The 9,003-nt window shown below is 42.4% G+C and overlaps 1 long non-coding RNA gene across 1 annotated transcript; it reads left to right on the plus strand.

Annotated features, from left to right (window-relative positions):
• The first annotated feature begins 2,336 nt into the window (after positions 1-2,336).
• On the plus strand, positions 2,337-6,908 carry LOC118839305. The gene is made up of 3 exons (XR_005009618.1): positions 2,337-2,421; positions 4,294-4,431; positions 6,693-6,908. It is a non-coding gene; the product is annotated as an uncharacterized LOC118839305 (long non-coding RNA).
• The last annotated feature ends 2,095 nt before the right edge of the window (positions 6,909-9,003 follow it).

A 9,003-nucleotide genomic window follows, 5' to 3' on the forward strand; every position in this document is an offset into this window, starting at 1 on the left:
TAGTAAGCCAGCCTGGCAAATAAACAGGACGAAGCCACAGTACCGGGTAGAGTTTGGGGTGCGGTGGGCACTACAGAAATTACAAGCCACGTAGTAAATGCTGACTGTCATGGGTGGCAACAAAAAACCGGTGGCAGATGGTGGCCTTTAATGCATTATGTTGGTTACCTACTCTCTAAATGAGGATTCCCCCTTAGCAAACCTCTCAGTTAATTGTTAAAGGTCTCTGTGGGACCAGAAAGCTGTTATTTTAGAAATGCCTTTCTTTCCACCCCTTCTCCTATGAACAACGTAAGCCAGTACAGTTTGAACTTCCTGGAGCATATATAGTGGATTCCATGTGGCCTTAGCCACATTTCATCTCTACATTCTTTACTGGTGATTAAGATTGTGCTAGAGATCTCTCTTAAGAGTTGGGCGAAATATCTGTGCTTTTGAAATTGTTATCAGGGATTGGGTAAAAGGGTTTTCGTCTCTCCCTGCCTAACACAACCATCTCTGTGTAAACAGGTCAGCTGGTTGTGTGGGAGTAAAGGCTGAATTTTTTTTTTTTTTTAATGCAGACTGAAATGAAGATCTGGCAGAGATCTTAAGATCACATAGTTCAACTCCCTCATTGTACCGATGAAGAAACAGGTCCAAAGAAGACCGAGTGACTTTTGCAAGGTGTCCTAGAGAGTAAGAAGCAAAGGCAGGATCTGAACCCAGGCCCTCTAACTTTAATTTCAGTTTTCTTTCTACTATTCTATGCTACCTGTAGGAAGCCCTTTAAGTGATTTTGAATCTGGCAGCACTCTCAATTTATCAGCACCAGCTCCTTTGATTGAAGGGCAGGAGGGTACCCAGGGCGGTGGTTGCTTCATTTCTCACCCAGCTGCACTACATTAGACTTCTTCATCATGTCCCCCTGAGTCAGTACCACTCCCCTCCCCCCAGCTTTTCACGTTCTTATTTGTTGCTTTTTTCAATAGATTGTAAGCTCCTTGAGGTGAGGGACAGCTCTTTTTTATTTGTATCCCCTTTGGCATAGTGTCTGGTGCATAAGGAAGTGCTTAATATATGTTTACTGACTGAGCTGAGTTGTCACTAAATCGCATATATGTATATTTGTCTACATACATACATGTGTGTGTGTATGTATGTAGGGGGGCATTGAGAAATACTTTTTTTTTTCTTTTTGGAAATCCTGGTTAAATTACTTGCCCAGGGTAATGAAGCTAGTAAGTGTCTGAGGCCGGGTTTGAACTCGGTCCTCCTGACTCCAGAGCTCTATTCACTTCACCATGTAGCTCCCCATGATCATGTAGTCTCGATATCATATTTAGAAGAAGTAACTGAACAGTCTCAGATCTGTTTATCCAGTCTGATTCCTCTTAGTGTCTTCACTCACTCTGTGGATTATCTCCAATTTATCCATGTGTATAATTACATATATATATATATTCATACACACATACGTATATACATAGTTTGTACATAGCTGTTTGAGTTGTCTCTAGTGACTGTGGGCTTCTTGAGAGCCGGGACTGTTCTTTGCCTCTCCTCGTACCCCCAGCACTTAGCACAGTACCAGGCACATAGTAGGCGTTTAATACATTCTTGTTGACTTGACTGAAATGACCTGCGCTAAAGGCACACACATGGTCAGTGCAAAGTTAGCATTCAAAATTAGTTTCTCTAGGGGCAGCTAGGTGGCACAGTGAGTAGAGCACCGGCCCTGGAGTCAGGAGGACCTGAGTTCAAATGTAGCCTCAGACACTTGACACATTTACTAGCTGTGTGACCTTGGGCAAGTCACTTAACCCCAATTGCCCTGCCTTCCCTCCTCCAAAAAAAAAATTAGTTTCTCTGTTTCTAAGTCCCAACATTCTTTCCACTGCAACAGCACAATCTGTCTGTCTCTCTCTCTCTCTCTCTCTCTCTCTCTCCATCTCTCTCTTTGCCGGTCTCTATCTCTTACAGAAGATGTGATTTTTTTTTTGCAACTTTTTTCAACTTTTATTCCATCCAACAAAAGGATTGTTACCTTATTTCTATTGTTTTTTGAATAACTTAAGCAGTTATTTCTGGTGTGTCACCACTTATTCAGCGCAGATTGCTGCTTGAATTAGTGGTGCATTTCAGGGCTAAATCTGAACAACTTTTTTCCCCTTCTGCTTATTCTGTTGTTGGTTAGCTTTAGGAGGTTGTCACCCCACCCTCCACCCCCCACCCCCCACCAGTTGTTGTCAAATGATCCTATAAATTTATTAATCTGGTATTGAAAATGTTTCCTTTCCCCTTAAACTACAACTGTGTATGAACAGTAACTAATGTTTTTCTTCCTTCCCACTTCCAGTCCAGGTGTGGAATGACCAACAAGGACCGTGTGACCTTTGTCAAGCTTATTATAGCTTGAGATGAAAATTGCAGGTTACCTCGGTAGGGGATGATTGTCTTTGTAAAGGAAAAGGATTGTTTTTTGTGAACTTTAAAGGCGACCTTTATGTTGAGTTGAATTATTGTGATTTTTAAAAAGTAATTCAGTTCAACAAGACTTTATTAAGCGCTAGTCGTACTGTGTGCCAGACACTGTACTAAATAATGAGGACACTGTCTATTTTATGGGTCCTTGACAGAATCTCAGTGGACTGTAAGCTCCTTGAGGGCAGTGGCTAGCATAATATCTGCAACATACTAGCTACTTAATAAATGCTTGGTGAATGATTGATTAATTTAACTTTGGTTTGGAAAGGAAGTCTCACGACTGCCTAAAAACAAAGGTATGAATGAGTGACATCTAGCCAGCCCAGAGTGGGTTTGGTTTGGCATTGTTCTCAAGTGCCATCCTCTCTTTTTAAAATGCTTTATTGATGGGTTTTTAAAAAAATCATTGCTACTTTCCATAGACTACCCTTCCCCTGCCCCCTCCACAAATGGAACACCTTGGAACAGATCGGCACTTGTTTTGAAAGCCTTAGGGAAGGTATGCTAGCTACTACATAGTCCCCTTTGGTCCATGATTGGTCACTTCATCAATGACAGCTCTGAAGTCTATCATTGTCGTTTTCCTTTATATTATTTGGGTCATTGAGAAAATTGTTCTACTGGTTCTTACTTTGATCTAAGCTGTTCTCTTTAGGAGACATGAAGGAGGCAGATGTGCTTGTAATGGACCTCCTAGCTCAGAGATCATAGACCAAGTTGGACTTGTGGAACTGCAGTTAGATAAAACAATTTAATAAGTTTACTCCTTTTTATTCTGGGATGAGGTACTTTTATTTATGCTTCTGATTATCTTACTTTAGTGTTAATTATTTTCGAATTTTCTTATCAGTTTTAGTCTCATAAAATTAACCTAGAAATGTGCTTCTGTAATCTGAAGTGTGTGTTGGCAAGAGTAGAAAAGTAAAGAGTGAGCAGATTGCAGAATCAGACTGACAAATGGCACCCTTGGAGGGGAGGGGAGGAAGGTATCTCTGGATCCAAGGTTCCAATCAGGCTCCTGAACCAACGTAGGAAATATAGTTCAGTGGAAAGAATGCTAGATTTAGACTGAATTAAAATCCTGGCTCTGCCTTTTTTTTTTTTTTCTTGTGCTAACTGTTCACCTCTCTGGGATTGTTTCCTCATCTGTAAAATTCAAGGGTTGGACTCAGTGATTCTTAAGGTCCCTTCCAATCCTTGATTTTGTTTGTAAGGTGTGTGTGTGTGTGTGTGTGTGTGTGTGTGTGACAGACAGAGAGATAGACAGAAACAGAGAGACAGAGACAGAGAGAGACAGAAACACAGAGAGAGAGAGAGAGAGAGAGAGAGAGAGAGAGAGAGAGAGAGAACCCATTCAATCCCCATGACCTCCATTACATTTCTGATGAGTTCAGGAGGACCCAGCGCCTCACTTGGGGAGTTCATTGAACTTAGAAAGTTTAGAGAGGTAGAAAGGAGAAAGCCATGGACCCAAAGGTATGGTCTTCCAAGTCGGGTCTGAGATGGGACTGGAATGGAATTTCCTAGGAAGCTGATGTGATTCAGTTAGATGTGAGCTCCAAAGTTGGATCCCTTACCTTTTCTTTATCATGTTTATAAATCAGGATGGTAGTGGAAAACAGCCCTGCAGAAAGCCACTTGTCTCCTCATACGTGGAGGTGGGAGGCTAGTAACAAAAGATGTTAGACCAGAGGTAGAGGTTCAGGATGCTAATTTGATTTATTTAATGTATGCAGCTTTGGGAGAAGCTTATAAAAATGTTTTAAGCTGCTCTCTCTCTCTCTCTCTCTCTCTCTGTCTCTCTCTCTCTTTGCATTTATCTGCAAGGCTGACGAATGTCTCTGCAGGAAGTCTCGGCACAGAAACCAAGGACTACAAAGACAGAAGTCTGCCCTTTTACACTGGGCTGCTCTTACTGATTTCAGCTGCTTTGCGCTGTCCCTGGAGGGAGAGGAGAATAAGACAGTGAGTTTTATTCCTCTTTACTCTTGCTGGCAGAGGAGGTGGTGGTGTTCAGGTAGTGGCATGACTAGACCAGCATAAGTGTGAGAATGGAGATCTGATTGGCTTTGAAGCAGAGAGAATTCCCAGTGCTCTTGGTTCCCAGCCCTCCTGAGAAAATCCCCATTGGCACGTAAATGACAGAAGCTGGGGAGTAGATAGAGTGACGCAAAATAGTCCTAATACTTCTGAGACCTTTAACACAGGTATCAGGTAAAGTTTTGGATCCTCTGGGCCCGCTTCAAATTAGGAATTTAATTCAACAGGTATTATTTGAGGGCTGGTCACATTGAGGGGGACACAATAGAAATATATGATACGGTCTCATCCCTCAAGGAGTTTACAATGAAATGAAGGAAGTATATAAATCGTATTTTTTGGTTGTTGTTGTTCAGTGGTTTTCAGTCATGTCTAACTTTTTTGTGACCCCATTTGGAGTTTTCTTGGCAAAGATGCTGGAGCAGTTTGTCATTTCTTTCTCCAGCTCATTTTACAGACAAGGAAATTGAGGCAAACAGGGTTAAGCGACTTGCCCAGGGTCACACAACTAGTAAGTGTCTGAGGCCACATTTGCACTCTTCCTGACTCCAGGGCCAGTACTCTATCCACACCACCTAGCTGCCCTATGAATCGTATTAAGTGATCCATAAGGTCCCTTCCGGACCCAGGTCCTATCGTCATAAGTATATAGTGAAGTGCCAAATTTCAAATACAGTCAAGAAAATATTCTAGGGAGCCACATGGATCAGAGTAGTTTTGGAAGACTTTATTGTGAAGGTGAGACTTAGGTTGGGTCCTGAAAGATTGAAACAGACAATTTAAACTGTACGGTACCTTAGACATAAGTTAAAAAGGATCTAATGATGTTGGAGTTGGAAGAGACCTAGGAGATCATCTAAAGTAGCCTTTGCATTTATAGTTGAGCCAAGTAAAGCCCAGAAAGGTTAAGTGATTTGTTCCAGGGTCACAAAGTTAATTAGGGCCATAGTCAAAACTGAAATATCTTGTCTCTTGTTTTAGTCATTTGTTTTCTCCACTGTACCATTCCATTATAGATTACAGAGATGGAGATTTAGAGCTAGAAAACCTTGGAAGACATCTAGTCCAATGCTTTCATTTTTACAGCTAAGAAAACTGAGGCCCAGAAAACTGGACTGGAAAGCAGTTCTATTGATGCTTTCTTGGGTTATTGAGTGTTGTGTTGTTCTTGTGTGGTTTGTCCTTTGTTCTTGAAGGGGACCATGACATCACGGAGGTGTTGACATGACTTCCAATTGACTTTGATTTGAGTGAGGGAGGGCTGTGCAAAGTCACCAGCCTCACTTTCTCCTCCAGTGCCATCTGGGTCCAGTGGCTTGATATTCACCAGGATGACTGGAGATGGCCCACGATGCAGTGGGAGACCCTGGCCCTTTTAGGCTAAGGTCTTTTCAGGTGCTCACTTTGAGTGAGGCAACATCCATTCAGTGAATAGACCTCTATACAAAGTGAATCAAAGGATGGCCCCTTTATTAAAAAAAAAAATCAAACTTGGAGGGGAAGACCCTCAAGGTTGCTGGCCAAAAGGGAAACAGTTACTATTTACATTCAACAACTTAGTCTAGGAAATCTGCAAGCTTTCAGCCCTCCCAAAATGGTCTGATACAAGTAACCCACCTGGATCCTATCTCTGTAAGTTCCTGAGCTGGGTTTGAGCCTGTAGGAGTGTAGAGCCTGCCCCTAATAGCCAGCTGGAAAGCTCTATTGGCTCAGAGTGGCAGAATTCCAGGCTTCTTTGGCCATTGACTTCTGCCTTGGTTATTCCTCTGTAGACCAGACCCTGCTCTGGCTTGGGTTCTGAGTCAGAGGGCTACTTCTGCTACAGGTTCTGAGCATCTTCCTTTCTTGGCACAAATCCAAGGGCTTCCCATCCAGGAATGATGCTCCTCTGGGCAAGTTTCCTTTTCAGTCTGCCCTGGATCTATGACCCAGAAGCGGGTGGTAGGTGACAAAACTGCCAGCTATCTTTGTCAGAGTGCCCTGGTATGAGTATGGGTGCCCTCTACCAATCTTCCACCTCCTGTTGACCTCATATTTTGCCTCTCCCTGAGGGCTGCAATGCTTCTCAAATGGTGCATGCTTACCTCAAGCCAACCCCCTGTCTCCAGACTTCCCTGCCTGTCTCCACATGCCAAATTCATCTGGACAAATGATTCACTGTGAATTTTTCTTGATTTCCACATCAGAATTCCTGTCCAGTGCATTTTCTAGATCTATTTGGAGAAGACTGTGGAGTGGAGCTCACTGCAATGCTTCCTACCACTCTGACATCTTTGGTTCTCCTGCTGCTTGTTTTTACCATATTGTTATTGTATCAAATGTTCTCCTCATTCCACTTGCTTCACTCTGCATCAGTTAATACAAGTCTTTCCAGGTTTCTCTGTAACTGTCCCTTTAGTCCCCTTTCCACAGAAATATCTTTTATAATAAAGATTTTTAAAATAAAAAAAGAGGAAAAAATACAGAATAACAGTAAAGCCAAATAGTAAAAAAAAAAATTGACATTATATGCAATGTTCCACACCTGTGGACTTCTCCCTACCCCCCCCCCCCCCCCCCCCGCCCCCACCGCCACCAAGAAAAATGAGTGAGAAAAAAGTGTCTTCTTCACATCTGGTCTCCAGGGCCAAGCTTGTTCTTTACAAGTTTCTTTACAACATTCTTTCAAAACACAAGTGCCATCTTCTACATAAGGCCTTTCCTGATCCCCACTGCCTCCAGTTATTAGTATATTTCTCCTTGATATAATTCGCATATACTTTTTATCTGCTCACTTGCATAGCATCTTCTCTGAACTCCCCTTACAATTCAGACTCAGAGCTTCAGCTGTTCCAGGTTCAAGGCACCCTTTGGTTCTACACTCCAAAAATGGTAGTTCACGAGCCCCCATCACTCAGTTTACCTTTAACAGACGTTGAATTAGCAAAATGAAGTCAAAGCAAGGACATTTATTGAAATAGCAAGGTAAGGAGGGTGATGACAAAATATCTCCTCCCTAAACTTGGGGCACATTTCCCTAGAAATATACATATTATCAGTGGGAAGTGTGAACCTACATATAAATTACCCTGATAAAGTAGCACATACTTAGGGAACACATGTGGCCACAGGATGTCATAGAAGGAGCAGCTCAGTAATTCTGGTACTGTTCTTTCTTTTTTTTTCTGGTCCCGTTCTTGAGGATGTTGGTTTTGCATTAGATCGTGCTTTACTGCTTGGCTATAGTCCCCACTGCTACTAGCCTATAGATCAGCCGACTTCCTGGCCTAGGGTACTGCTGAGGACTTTTGAAAAGAACTGAATCCCATATCGTGGTATCAGCAGGATTCTAGATTCTGGAGCCTGCCATCTTCCGAGCTGCCATATCCTGGCCCCGGGAACCAGTCTTTGCTTTAGCCTAATTCTTTTTCATTAAAAGATTTCTTTTAAATTCACCTCCTTTTTTTTGTTGTTGTTCAGTAGTTTCTATCGTGTCCAACTCTTCCTGACCCCATTTGAAGTGGTTTGCCTTTTCATTCTCCACCTCATTTTACAGATAAGGAAATTGAGGCAAACAGTGTGAAGTGACTTACCCAGGGTCACACAGCTAGTGTCTGTCACTTACTTGAGGGGCAGGGTAAAGGTCTGTTTTTGCCCCTGGATTCTTTCATCATATTCCATTTCAAAGTCTAATGACACAAAGTGAAACTGGCCAAAACCTCCAGTTCTTACAATATACAAAAAGGTCTTCAAACATTCTTAAGTTACAGTGTAGGGCTTTCAAAGGTAGAAAGGACCTAGAGCCAATAGTGTGACCCTTTGACTGAATCACAACTTCACAGAACAAATCCCCTTAATAAAAGGATTTGTTCTGTGAAGTTTGGATTGAATCAAAAGGCCCTGCCTAAGGACCTAGAAAGCCTCGAGGCCACAGGTTCTCTACCCCTGGCCCATATCCTTCCACTTGTGTATACATTATGTTCTCTCAGTAGATTGTAAGCTTCATAATGGCATACCATAATCACAGCTACACTTACTGAGATTGTATGAACTATTCATTTAATTAAAGCTTGTAAAATTAATTTGTTGAATAGATTGAAATGACCAAGAATTGTTACCAAGGAATAAGGTTAAAAGATAAGCTGAAAAAGATGTAATTTTGGGTATGTAATCTTTGCTAATGGGGAAGCTAAAGCTGATGGACTGCTTGGGCTCAATCTGTTGGCCACAGTGAATTTGGCATCAGTATGGTGAGCGCCACCCCTCCCCCCATAAGACTCACCAGGCTGGCGAAGGAGGAACCAAACCAAGTCAGAAAAAGAACAGGTCAAAGCTTGTGTGCTAATCAGTAGTGGGGTTACCTGTGAGTGGCTGCTGGACTTCCAGCATAGATATGAAAGAGAGAGAGAGGGAGAGAGACAGAGAGAGAGAAAGAAAGAGAAAGGAAAGAGGGGGAGGGAGAGGAGGGGCAGGAGAGACAGAGAGAGGGGAGAGACAGAGAAGAGAAAGAGAAAGGAG

The sequence above is a fragment of the Trichosurus vulpecula genome, chromosome 2 (assembly GCF_011100635.1).
Source record: "Trichosurus vulpecula isolate mTriVul1 chromosome 2, mTriVul1.pri, whole genome shotgun sequence".
NCBI classification, from domain to species: Eukaryota; Metazoa; Chordata; class Mammalia; order Diprotodontia; family Phalangeridae; genus Trichosurus; species Trichosurus vulpecula.